The sequence below is a fragment of the Cetorhinus maximus genome, chromosome 3 (genome assembly GCF_964194155.1).
Source record: "Cetorhinus maximus chromosome 3, sCetMax3.hap1.1, whole genome shotgun sequence".
Taxonomy (NCBI): Eukaryota; Metazoa; Chordata; class Chondrichthyes; order Lamniformes; family Cetorhinidae; genus Cetorhinus; species Cetorhinus maximus.
Window position 1 is genome coordinate 43,062,193 of NC_135881.1, and position 12,215 is coordinate 43,074,407.

General features: G+C 44.7%; 1 protein-coding gene across 3 annotated transcripts in view; it reads right to left on the bottom strand.

Moving 5' to 3' along the window:
* Nucleotides 1–12,215, bottom strand: part of jcada (junctional cadherin 5 associated a) — a 258,299-nt gene that overhangs the window by 189,087 nt on the left and 56,997 nt on the right. Inside the window, exon 1 of one of the 3 annotated variants that reach the window (XM_078537800.1) lies at nt 2,129–2,322. The exons of the other annotated variants lie outside the window; for them this stretch is intronic. The gene's annotated coding sequence lies outside the window, so the exon portion shown is untranslated. Of the gene's footprint in view, nt 1–2,128; nt 2,323–12,215 lie in introns of those variants that run through there. 3 annotated transcript variants of the gene reach the window in all.

The following is a 12,215-nucleotide window of genomic DNA, read 5'->3' on the forward strand; positions in this document are numbered from 1 at the left end:
CGCCCTGTGGATGGACTCTCTCTCCAAAACAGTGATCCGGCAGCTGTGGCCATTTTTAAAAAAGGTTTTAAAGTGTTGAGCAGGTGCCACAAGATGGAGGCACCCTCTCTCTCTCGCCTGCAACAGCAGGCTGCAGCTTCTGCCATGCTGGAGGGTTTCCTATTGGCCCTCCAGCCTCGAGAGCCCGCCTACCGTCCTTACTTGGCCAATTCAGAGAAAATCACTATCGGGCGACAGCTCCCAACAAAATACAGGGCTGGTACCGGCATTTGACCCCAATGTCGGGGTCCCGATCCAGAATGCAAAATCCTGTCCAATGGCTAAGAATTTCCTCACTGCTGCCCCTCCCTCTTCCAGCGTAGCTTTGCAGCGTTTATAATTACACCATCATGGACCTCTTGTTGATCCTCACTTTATGCAGCTCTGATTTCCTTCTTTCACTAACCCTGGAGAGGACTCCAGCACTATGTTACCAAATAAGTAACTCTCAATCTCACTTTTTCTGAGCTAATTGCCAACTTCCAATTACAAGCCCCTCATTTGTCTCCTCAGGTGAAGACTGTGGTTTTGTACTCTATAAATACAGCAGATTAATTAAAGAAGGCTAGTGACAAAGCAACAGAAAACTTCAATCTTCTTTTTTTCTTTTAAGTGGCTCCATTAGCATTCATGGGTAGTTGAACAATTTTGAAAAATATAAAACACGTGATAGCCCAGGCTTGTTCTAGGCGATTTATTTGTTCTACTTGTGCTATTCATTTTAACATAAGCCAGCAGGCGGATGAAAAAGATTCAGCTTTTCTAGCTGAGTGCCACTGTACTGTAAAGGAGGGTAACTGCAACAAAAGTACCCGCAGAATCCCACTGCAATTGCAGGGAGATAAACGTCTGAGGCAAGTCTGTCCAGACTGACCTGCTGAAGGTCTTTGCTACGCTGCTTATGAAACCAAACCTAGAAACCCGACAAAATAGACAAGATCCTGCAGGTAGAAGCTTCTCTGAATGGGGGTGGGGCACATGGAGCATACAGAACCAGGAAAGCCACCCAAGCAGAACAGAAACAAACTGACTGGCTGCCCCAGGAGCTTAGGAAGTGAGGAACAAGGTCATTCCTAAGCACAATAGTGCTATAGCTACACACTGTGGGATGCAGGCAATAGCCTGAGTGAAGAAGCAAAAATTACATCTTAAGTGAGTTGCTAAGTTCCTGGCTTTGTAGCACAGTGTACTCGTCAAGAAAATGACACAATTGAAAGCCCACATCTGGACTTCAGACGTTGCCAACCTTCTGTGAATTATAGCTCTGCTCATGAAATCCCCCGCCAATCAGGACAGGCAATCGGTAACCACAAGGTTTCACACACTTGCACATCTGGCTTCTTCCATATCCCTCCACGCATCTCTGGCCTCGGCCACAGAAGGGGAAAAGGCAAACTCACTGGCAACTATGGCGTCAGTCTCCAAATCACCTTATCTCTGACTTTCAGGGATTTGTGTGTCAGCACTGGTGGGCTGCTTAAGCCCATGGAGATACTTTTGAAAGGAAATCTCCATAGGCCTGCCAGCCTCCTTACAGTTACACATTCTGGTTACAAATCAGAAGTACTTTAATTAGTTGCGTACTGAATTTCCTTTGATGACAGACATATCTGAATCATTTGCATCATAAGCAAAATAATCAGCTCCTTTGTATTAAATACTAAAAAGATTAGCTTTGCAGACATTGAATGAAGCAGCTCAAAGACTAGTAGAAAAGTGATATCTGCTTTCTTTAAATGCTTTCAGCTCTTGCAGACTGTTAAGTAATATCCACAAACATATTAAAACATTCTATTCGTCCTTTAAAAAAAGAATTGTAATAAAGCACAACTGAAAGCTTCTGCCAAAGCTCCTGGTCTAAAATATAAGTCCTTTCAGTCTTTACTTTAAATAACAAATTATCAGTTGAAGTAAACTCATGAGGGAAAGGGTTTACTGTCCCAGTTCCTGTTGCTTCAATGTGACAAGCTATTCCAAACTCACGCAAACTCCTGCCTGAACTTTGCAGAAACTCCACAAATGCGTACGGGTTAATCTCAATGTAACTTCACTGCTGGTTTTCTGATGTAAATGGAACAGGGTCACTTACTTACTAGGAACACACCTTATGCTCTGGCTGCCTTGCTTGCTGTGCTTGGGTACTGTGATAAAGCACTGCATGAAGAGACTGCTGAGCATGCTCAGTGGAGGCAACCATTCACGAAGGAAACTGTAGCTGGATTTGCTGTCCTCACCAGCTTAATGCCTCTGAAGTGGTACGAAAGCTGACAGAAACGACATTTAGCCAAAGGCATTTCCCTCTCTTCCCTGCACCTTTCATCTTTCACTCAATAATGAAGGAATTTCTCCCATCACAAGTGACAGGGCTAATTGTTAGTTTGTATGTAACGCTGGTTCATTATCACATCACAAAATACTTCAAACACATGAAATAGCTTACGCAAGAGGATTAAAATTAAAATGCCCTGCTGGGCTGTCTCATTTATTATAAATCAGGGACCTTCAAAATTCAATACACAAACATAGATGGGTACTTCAAAAAGTGTATTCAGGATTAGGTGAATTCAAAGTAATAATTAACATGTCTGGGCTAGGCAGGGGAAAAATCAGGCACTCATTCCTAGGAATGGCTATTCAACTCTGAGCTGATCTTCAAGAGATTCAGTCCAGCAACCAAGACTGACTAATGTCACGTTAGCAACATCGCCTGACTCCACCTCCAACTAAGCATTACTGCTGATGAAACCTTCATCAATATTCGCAGTTCTGAAGAAGAGTCATACAGACTCAAAACGTTAACTGTCTTTCTCTTCACAGATGCTGTCAGACCTGCTGAGTTTTTCCAGCAATTTTTGTTTTTGTTTCAGATGTCCAGCATCTGCAATATTTTGCTTTTATCAATATTTGCATTGTTGTCTCAGTTTGATTAGTCCAATGCCCCTCTCATGTTGGCACTCTAATGTATACTGAACCCAAACACCAAGCTGATCGTAACTCTGCCACTTATATTCAATCCTTTGTCAATTCTGGAACACTTAGGATTTTACATCTTTGCCAACCTTTAAAGACTGATCCTCCTCTGTGTTTTCTTATTCTGTAAAAAAAAATGCTCTAAGGGCAACTCACTGTTTACCTAGTATCCAGTGACCTTGGGTGGATACTGGGGGATTTGGATTATATTTGACTGTGGTATCCCATGGCCAAACAGGCTGTTATGATTCAGTGTAAAGGCTCCAGCTTGAAGAATGACCAATCGAGCAAGTTGCTGGAGGGCTGCCAGTGCCCATGGCACATGGCACTCGCAAGAGCCAGTGCTCTTAGAAAAGGCTGCACTTATATAAAGTCTCCCATGACCTCACAATGTCCTGAGGTGCCTGACAGCTTATAACGCTGAGTTCTGTTGTTGGGGAAATTTTATTAGCTTAACCCCTGCTGGAACGGCGGGACCGCTTTGCGGGTGGGAAATCTGAATGGTGAAGCAGAGCAGGCTTCGCTAAGACTCTTTCACAAAGCTGTGGCATTAGTAGCTGCCTTTGGATTCCCTGGCCAATTAGGGAGGATGGAATGACCCGCCAGAATGTCAGAAAAGTGGGAAAGGTGAGGGATGTAACACTTCCAGCTGCCAAGCCCACATTCTGACTTTTCCAACATTCTCCTGCACAGCACTCCTCAGGACAACACACCTTGCAGCTCCACTCATTCCTCTGTCTTCAGCCACCTCACATCCCCATCTGAACAATCAATACTCACACTCATTCTCAGCCTACTGCCCTCTCAGACTTATGCCTCACAATCATGATCCAAAAATGGTGTCCTTCACCCCTCTCCACACAAACCATTGCTAACACTCACACCTCTTTGCGTTCTCTCTCTGCAGGAGAAGAGAACACACAACCTTGGGGAGAGGCAGAAAACCAGAGGGGTGCATCTAGTGGGGCAGGTTGTGGACCTCCAGTGACAGGCACCTTCCCAGTCACTGGTAATTCATGCCCACTTGGCCCACTGTGAAGGAAATCTTGTTCCTGGAGGCTACAGATGTCACCAGCAGCCTGCTCTGTGACCTTGAATCTCCTGAGGCACTGGTGCTCAGACATGATAAGATGGAAATCTGAAATCAAAACAGAAAGCGCTGGAAAAACTCAGCAGGTCTGGCAGCATCTGTGGAAAGTGAAACAGAGCTAATTTTTCAATTCCAATATGACTCTTCTGAAGGATTGAAGAGAGGGAGAGCTGCGATAGATTTTATGCTGTTGAAAAAGTGGGGAGGAGGGGCCTGGTGGAACAAAGGAGAGGTCAGGGATAGGTTAGCGGGTGGGGGAGATTAAATACCAAAGATGTTGTGGAACAAAAGGCAAAGGGAGTGCTAATGGTAGTAGTAAAAAACAACTGTTTGTCCAGAGTAGATGTTAATAGCAGAATAAAAGTCAGTTCTGAAAGCAAAAACATGAAAACAAGTTACAAACTGGCACGAGGGGAAAGAATTCAAAATGGATATCAGGGTTCATGGTCTGAAGTTGTTGAACTCAGTGTTGAGTCGAGAAGGCTGTAAAATGCCTAATCGGAAGATAAGGTTCCTCAAGCTTGTGTTGGTCCTCATGAGAAAATTGTAGCAGGCTGAGGACAGACATGTGAGCAAGATGTTGAATTGAAATGGCAAGTGACAGGAAGGTCGGGGTCATGCTTGCGGACTGAGTGGAGAGGTTCAGTAGCAGAATCGGACAGAGTCAGCATGGATTTACGAAAGGGAAATCGTGCTTGACAAATCTACTGGAATTTTTCGAGGATGTAACTAGTAGAGTTGATGAGGGGGAGAACAGTGGATTTGGTTTGTTTGGACTTTCAGAAGGCTTTCGACAAAGTCCCACATAAGAGATTAGCGTGTAAAATTAAAGCGCATGGGATTGGGGGTAATGTATTGAGATGCATAGAAAACTGGTTGGCAGACAGGAAACAAAGAGTAGGAATAAACGGGTCTTTTTCCGAATGGCAGGCAGTGACTAGTGGGGTACCGCAGGGATCGGTGCTGGGACCCCAGCTATTCGCAATATATATTAATGATTTAGATGAGGGAACTAAATGTAATATCTCCAAATTTGCAGATAACACAAAGCTGGGTGGGAGGGTGAGCTGTGAGGAGGATGCAGAGATGCTTCAGTGTGATTTGGACAAGCTGAGTGAGTGGGCAAATGCATGGCAGATGCAGTATAATGTGGATAAATGTGAGGTTGTCCATTTTGGTAGCAAAAACAGGAAGGCAGATTATTATCTGAATGGCTATAAATTGAGAGAGGGGAATGTGCAACGAGACTTGGGTGCCCTCGTGCACCAGTTGCTGAAGGTAAGCGTGCAGGTGCAGCAGATGGTAAAGAAGGTAAATGGTATGTTGTTCCTTCATAGCCAGAGGATTCGAGTACAGGAGCAGGGTGCTGCAATTATACAGGGCCTTGGTGAGACCACACCTGGAATATTGTGTGCAGTTTTGGTCTCCTTACCTGAGGAAGGATGTTCTTGCTATGGAGGGAGTGCGGCGAAGGTTTACCAGACTGATTCCTGGGATGGCAGGGCTGACATATGAGGAGAGATTGAGTGGTTGCGGGGGGCGGGGGGGGTGCCAGAACCAGGGGTCACAGTCTGAGGATATGGGGTAGACCATTTAGGTCTGAGATGAGGAGAAATTTCTTCACCCAGAGAGTGGTGAGCCTGTGGAATTTGCTACCACAGAAAGTAGTTGAGGCCAAAACATTGTATGTTTTCAAGAAGGAGTTAAGTATAGCTCTTGGGGTGAAAGGGATCAAAGGATATTGAGAGAAAGCGGGAGCAGGCTATTGAGTTGGATGATCAGCCCTTGATCATAATGAATGGCGGAGCAGGCTCAAAGGGCCGAATGGCCTACTCCTGCTCCTATTTTCTATGTTTCTATGTTCCACAAAGTGCTCACCTAGTCCGCATTTGGTCTCCCTAATGTAGAGGAGATTGCATTGTGAGCAGGGGATTTGGTAGACTAAATTGAAAGAAGTAGAAGTAAATTGCTGCTTTACTGCTATTCTGCTATTAACACCTACTCTGGACCAATGCTTCATTTCTTTACTACTACCATTACCACTCCCTTTGCCTTTTGTTCCATGATAACTTTGTATTTAATCTACCCCACCCTCTAACCTATCCCTGACCCCACCCCCCACCTTTTTCAACAGCATAAATCCCAACACATCTCTATAGCCCTTCAGTTCTGAAGAAAAGTTACATTGGACTCGAAATGTTAACTCTGTTTCTCTCTTCACAAATGCTGCCAGACATGCTGAGTTTTTCCAGTGCTTCTTGCTTTTAATTTTGGTGCTCAGACATGTCGATCGAGCTGATTCTCTGCCTGTAAACACCGTGTCAAGGTCACACACCCTTCCAGCTGGATCTCAGTGTCTATTTCTGCCCTCTGTAGGGGCATGTGGCTGTGGAGAAGGCAGCTACTGCTGATATTGCTGCTCCTCTTGTTTTCATCAGAGTGCAATGTAGAGCTGCTCCCATGTCGTGATGAAGCTGGCAGCAGGAAAGAGCAGTTGAAGGTGAGAGAAGTCCAAGACAGGTAAAGTGCCTTCCAAGAATTTGGGAATCACCTGTCGAGCACAGAAAGTACTCACCTGGCCATGGCTGCAACTCTTCAGTTTCAATAGTAAAATCCTTTCCAGCCTGTCAGTTTCATTTTCTGCTGTGCACTCGCCTCTGTGACCCTGGCGAGTTGCTGACAGACCAGGAAACAGGTGCCTGGCTGTTAAATCTAGAATTGAAGACCTTTTAACTACCTTAATGATTTGCCTGACAGATGGAGAGAGATGGCGGTGTTTTAGTAATGTCATTGGATTAGTAATCCAGAGGCCAGGTTAATGTTCTTGGGGACATGGGTTCAAATCCCACTGCAGCAGCTGGTGGAATTTAAATTCAATTAGTAAACCTGGAATATATAGATAGTCACAGTAATGGTGACCATGAAACCACCATCAATTGCTGTAAAAACCCATCTGGTTTGCTAATATCCTTTACGGAAGGACATTTGCCATCCTTACCTGGTCTGGCCTATATGTGACTCCAAACCTATAGCAATATTGTTGACTCTTAACTGTCCTCTGAAATGGCCTAGCGAGCCACTCAGTTCAAAGGCAATTAGGGATGGGCAACTAATGTTGGCCTTGACAGCGATGCCCACGTACCAGGGAAGAATAAATAAAAAGATCCAAGGGGGTTTCCCACTTGCCTTCAATCGTGCCCCAGTGAAACCTGAAGGAGGGCGGGATCTTGACCCTATGTCAATTTCAAGGTATTTAACTCCCTGACCAAACCCCTGTCCCCTTGCCAGTAAAAATCCTACCTGTAATGTGGGAAACATGGCAGCCAATCAGCACACAAGATCCCATCTTGATAACAAGCAGTAAATCTTTTATCTAGTGATAACTCCTGGCCAGGAAACTGGGGAAAACTTGCCTGTTGTTCTTCAAAAATAAGGCCATTGGATCTTTCACATAGATCCGTGAGGGCAGACTGAACCTCAGTTAGCATCTTATCTGAACCACAGCCACCTCCAATGGTGCAGCACTCCCCCAGTAGTGCCCTGGAGTGTCAGCCTAGATTGCCATTCATCTCAAGTGCCTGGAGTGAGACATGAATTTACCCAGAGGCAAGAGTGTCACTATTGAGCCACAGCTAATATGGGGAGAAAACTAAGAAAGAAAAATCTCATGAACAGGAAACTAAAACCACAAAGTATTATTACCGATGCTTAAGAATCAAAACAATTAAACAAATCCGTATGTAGACTGAAAACCTTTTTAAAAAGCATTTTAAAACTTGTTAAGAGGTGCTAATCATTAACTTACTACAAATACTCTCTGGGTCAAGGGTAATGGTAGCTCAGTGAGTGATGGCCTTTTTTCATTTTGCTATTTTTGTCGACCAGTGAAATAACACAAAGAGGCTAAGTTCCTCTTGCTGCTAATTTTAGTGAAAGAACAGACAGGAATAAATGGGTGGAGTTATTCCTCATTTACTCTGTCGCTGAAATGAGCAAAGAGGTTTCAGCCTAAGATGTGTGCTAGCTCTCACTAACGACTGATACGATGGTGTCCAGAACATTTGGAAAGGCACTGGTCTTGCCGTTGTGTTTCAAAGAAAATGAATGTATCCTAGTCAAAACACCAAGTCACTGAACCACCTTGTGGTGGTGTGTTACAGTTCACTCATGGAGCCTGAGCTGTGTGGCAACATGTACTTTTACGTGCATGTTGTAGTCTGGAGCAATGGATAGCGGTGGTAAAGGCTCCAACTCCCTTTCCATCACATGACTGACCAGGAATCTCTCCCACTCTTAGTACCTGCTGTTGGCCTGTGTTGGAAGGATTTGTGGTTCAATATTCAACCTGTTTGGCCAGGTTATGAACACAATTTCCATGTCCATCAAGTCCTGGAGTGGGACTCAAATCTGGACCTTCTGGCTCAGAGACATGCTACCAGCTGTATCACCAGGCCTCCAAACCACCTTGTAAACCTGTGCAAAAGAAATCCTGTGTATTTACCCCTGTATTCAGCTTGAGATTTCCCTCATGCAGGGCCATGGTGAAGCTGCGTTTACTAAGCTATAACAGTCCAGCTGTGTCACGACAGGGGACACTGCCACAAGCCTCCTGTAAGAGCTGTTCTTTGGGAGATAAAGGGACTGCTTCAAAGTTTAGGTAGTTTAATCAACCCTGCTTGAAGCATCCAGACAGCTCAGCATTTTGCGATACTCTGAGCTGTATGGCAAGCAGAAATCAAACCACAGGGCAAAAGTGTTTTGAACCTAGGAATCCTAAATGTGAGATCCTTCTTCCTTGCTCCACTGCCAGATTGTCTATAGTTCAGTAATTTTCAGAGTCCTGACCAACTCATTGTCGAACAGTAATCCCTTATGGAGGTCCTGCTCCCCTTTTAGAGCAAATCTGTGTTAAATCGGTGTCACATGACATATAACAGCACAGCACAAAACCCCATGACACAAGATTAGCGGGAGTTTTATCAGTCATTTGAAGCTCAGACTGGTCATTCTGCAACTTGATAAAAGGTTTGATAAACGCAAAACGTCTTTGTTCAGCCTTTTCTTTAAGCAAAGTTTATCTCTGTGACATTTACCATTGCCAATAGCCTGACAGCAACTATCTCAAACTATTTTTACACTACTTTAATGGTAGGATAATAAAACTCTTAGAAACACTCCTGCCCCACACCACCCCCCACCACCCCAGCCCCCCACCCCCAACAGGAGTAAACACTGTTACAGAACAGGAGGATGCAACTCCAAGAAGAAAATCAGACCAATGTATGTGTTTCACTAGTTTTCCAGCGCAAAACATATATTTATCAGTAGGACTTGTGCCCAGTCTGTGTGGGCATTGATGCCACTGCCAAGTGCATGGGCGACCCATTTTCATGGGCTCCCATGCAGACACCTAAAACAGGTATCAGGTCACTTGACTACGTAAATGAGGGGCCTAACAACAGTTAAAGGACACTTCTGGCAATTTGGTCACCTAAGAGCAGGTTAGACATTGGAAATCATAGTGGGAGATTGGGCCTCCCTCAGCTCTGGGAATTTTACGTCTTCATCGTTGATCTCAGTCCTGTTTGTAGGATCCCATTGTTCTCAAATTGGATGTCATGTTTGGCTCCAAATAACCATGGCTATACTTCACAAATAAGTCATCAGCTGTGAAACATTTCGTGGCATGCTAAGGATGTAAAGGTTGCTATATAAATGCAAGCTCTTTCTTGGTTCTCCTTTTTGAGTGTGAAGTTGTGCAGATGCAAATTAACCTTGTGACTTTCTTGGACTGTAGATAAGAACCCGATGTGGTTTGTTCACGCATCAGGACATGGAAATTAGCATGGGTCTGTTTTCCCGCCTGGAATCGGCACTGAAAGCTAAGAGGCCTTGGGCCTGCTGTGCCTCCACAGGCAGCTGCACTTTTTGCAGTGGTGGCCCCAGGTAAGTGTGTGGTGGGGGTAGGATTGGTGTGGTAGTGAAGCATAACTGGAGGGAGGGGGAGACAGGTTGGTGCAGTGCGATTGTGGCCAGCAGCTACTGGTGCTGAGTACATGGAGTAGCATTGTCAGACTACAGTGCCCGCTGAAGAATCCTCACGGCCTCATGCCTACCATACTCATCAAAACCCATTTTGTGTGTGGTGACTAAAACAGAGATTTGGCCTGTTACATATTTAATGGGGTGGGGGTGGGGGGGTGGGGGTGGGGGTGGCGGGGAGGTGCAGTCTTGCAGTGGTCTTTTGGTACAGTGGCAGCATGCCTGCTTCTGGGCCAGGAGCTCTGGGTTCAAGTCCCACTTCAGGACTTGGTGGCCAAGAAAAGTGCATTCATAACGTGGTCAAACAGGTTGAGTATCAACTTGTAAGTCCTTCCAACATATGTCCATAAGCAGGAGAGATTCTTAGTCAGCCATGTGATGGAAAGAAATTGGAGCTGCTACAATGAATATCGATAGCTCCTGGCTACAACTTGCATGTAAAAGCGTATGTTGCCACAGCAACTCAAATTCTTTGGGGACCAGTTGGCTCAGTTGGCTGGATGACCATTGTGGGTCAAACTGATGCCAACAGCATGGAGTTCAATCTCCACTCTGGCTGGGGCAGATTCAGAACTTGCCTCCTTGCCCTACCCATGGTGGAGATTGCAGCGCTGTTGGTCAGACCTGCCTTTGAGAATAAAAACTCACGGAGAAGACATACGTAAGGAACCTAGCCAGCTTTCCCTTTAATTATTTTATGTACGGCCTATTAATTTAAGTGTGCAGACCCTTTAAATAGTTTTGTGGGCCCGTGTTGCATGGTAACTTAAAGGGGCTGATTTGTGCTGAGCCTGCGCAGGTGCTTCCAGGTTGTTGCATGGACGCACAGATTAAAGTGAGTATTTACCTATTTAAGGTAATTACCAGGGGTGCCCGAGAAGTAGCCCAATCTGATTTTGAGGTGGATATTTCTCAAGTGACTCTGGAACAGAGGACATTGGTCCCTAAAATCGGGCCAACATAAAACGGGTACAACGTGTCTAGTTTCTATTCCCCAAAAGCACTATTTCAACAAGAATGAAGCTTTAGTGTACCTTCTCTTGTTCCTTCTTTGCAGCAAACAAGCTGCAGGGGCCTGTTTGATACATCGGTGTATGGATGACTGTCTATTCCTACAAGTGCCGTCAGTTGGTTTCAAATGATCGAATAAGGCAAGAATTCAAAGAAATAAATTGGCTGTCCCTGCTTCAAATGTCACCAGAAGGTCAGTGCACAGTACAACTTGGTGTTGTTGTAGATGTGTGAAGACAGTTCCATTCCAAAGTGCTCATGTGGCAAAGCCTAGGTCGTATCATATAATTTATACAGTTTATCAAATTATTGCGTTATGAATTGTCCTTGGCTGTTGTTATAATGCACTGTGATGCAGCGAGAACCCCTGGAGGAGAACGGAAACTAAAACTTTAAAACATGTGGAAACCATGTGAACCATGAGCAGTAGACCTAACCCCGATAATAATCATTGGAGTTAGTTGTATGCAGGCGATGGGCATTAACTGGGGATTCACCTGTGCTCCTATAAAAAGGAACAGACTGAAACTGTGACTGTTGGATGAGGAGATGCATGTTTGTAATGTATATTGCTGCAATTAAATATTCATGAAAGCATGAAAAGATTGGTTCTAGTTCCATCCTTTATCCCCTGGCTCCCTGAAATATAACGCTGTCTGTCTCATTCCCATATCCCTTTATTCTCCTTTCCTCCAAACTCCTATCTTACCTATTTGTAAATGTTAACATGGTCTCTGCATTATCACTGATCCCACCAGGGCATTCCACAGCCTCACAGTCTTCTGTGTAAAATAGTTTGCCTTGATTTCAGTCCTACTCCTCCTACATAAAGAGTTTCAGTAGTGGTGGGTTTGAAGTAGGAATGGACGTGGGCAATATGGCGGAAGTGGGCGAATGAGGTCTTGGTAATGAATAAAATGTGGGTTTTGAAGCTTAGCTTCGGGTTGAATAGGATGACAAAGTTTTGTACCATCTGGGGTTCAGCTTGTATGAGTGGCCAGGGGAATGATGGAATCAAAGGCAGGAGAACAGTGTTCACAGGCTGAATTTTCCAAGCCTCATG